At 41.9% G+C, this 1,502-nt stretch overlaps 1 non-coding gene across 1 annotated transcript; it reads right to left on the bottom strand.

Moving 5' to 3' along the window:
• Nucleotides 1-345: 345 nt before the first annotated feature.
• Nucleotides 346-452, bottom strand: LOC127088553 (small nucleolar RNA R71). Its single transcript, XR_007790384.1, has one exon. It is a non-coding gene; the product is annotated as a small nucleolar RNA R71 (small nucleolar RNA).
• Between the last annotated feature and the right edge of the window lie 1,050 nt (nt 453-1,502).

The following is a 1,502-nucleotide window of genomic DNA, read 5'->3' as shown; positions in this document are numbered from 1 at the left end:
GCTCAACCATATAACGAAGAACCTAGTTCTAGTATAGTAAACCCAATCATCCCAGCAAATAATTTCGAACTTAAACCATCTCTGTTACAAATAGTGCAACAGAGACAATTCGCGGGTCTCGCTACCGAGAACCCAAACCAACATTTAAAAATATTTCTTCAATTAGCAGATACTTTTAAAACCAATGGAGCTTCTCCTGAGGCAATACGTTTAAGATTATTTCCTTTTTCCCTCAGAGATATAGCCCTATCATGGTTAGATTCCCTTCCACCCAATTCCATTACGACTTGGGATAACCTTAGAAGAGTATTTCTTGCTAGATACTTTCCCCCGAGTAAGACCGCCGTTCTTCGAAACCATATAACTAGATTTACCCAAAACCAAGGAGAATCGTTGTTCGAAGCTTGGGAGAGATATAAAGAGTTGTTACGAGCATGCCCACATCATGGCTTAGAAAATTGGTTAATCATTCAATCCTTCTATAATGGACTTCACTATAACACAAAGATGACCATCGACGCTGCTGCAGGCGGTGCTCTGATGAACAAACCTTATCCTGAAGCTAGTGCCCTCATTGAAGATATGGCTCAAAACCATCAATCATGGGGAGTTGAATGAGCGACAGTTGAAAAGAAGGAAGCCCAAGGAGGAGTGCATGAACTAAGCTCTATAGACATGATGCAAGCTAAAATGGACGCATTAGCCCTCAAAGTCGAACATATGTACATAAACCCGAATACTGTAGCCGCAGTTTCGTCGGATTGTGAGATATGTGGAACCAAAGGACACCAATCTGCAGAATGCAGTCTATTAAACGAAACCCACTCTGAGCAAGTGAACTACACCCAAGGGAACCCATACTCGAATACCTATAACCCTGGATGGAGGAATCACCCGAACTTCTCCTATAAAAATAATAACCCTATTCAAAATAATGCACCTCCGAGACCTAGTTATCAAGCCCCTGGATCAAATCAACCTATGCAACCTGTACCACCAAAGCCGAGCCTTGAGAAAATTATGGAAAATTTTATCACCGCTCAAACCCAACAAAACAAGGAGTTCATGAACCAAAACATTCATGTTAACGAATTGATTACTCAGTTAGGAACCAAGGTTGACCAAATAGTTACTCATACCAAGATGCTTGAAACCCAGATCTCTCAGGTAGCTTTAAACCAAGCCCCTCAGACTACACCTGGAGGACAATTCCCTGGACAACCTCAACAAAATCCGAGAGGACAAGCCAATGCCATTACCCTACGAAGTGGTAACGCTTATGATGAGCCACCAAACCCAAGATTGAGTGAACCCGAAACTTCTAAGGAATGTACCAAACCCCCGGACAAAGTAAAGGAACCAGAGGAATCTGAAAACCAGGGAGGTCGAGAGAAAGGAGAAGAACCTAAAGATAAAACTTACATACCACCCCCTCCATATAAACCACCTATACCATATCCGCAAAGACTCAAACAAACCCAGATCAATAAACAGTATCAAAA

This window comes from Lathyrus oleraceus, chromosome 5 (genome assembly GCF_024323335.1).
Source record: "Lathyrus oleraceus cultivar Zhongwan6 chromosome 5, CAAS_Psat_ZW6_1.0, whole genome shotgun sequence".
Lineage (NCBI taxonomy): Eukaryota > Viridiplantae > Streptophyta > Magnoliopsida > Fabales > Fabaceae > Lathyrus > Lathyrus oleraceus.
The sequence above is the reverse complement of the archived record's forward strand: the minus strand, read 5'-3'. Positions and strand labels throughout refer to the sequence as shown.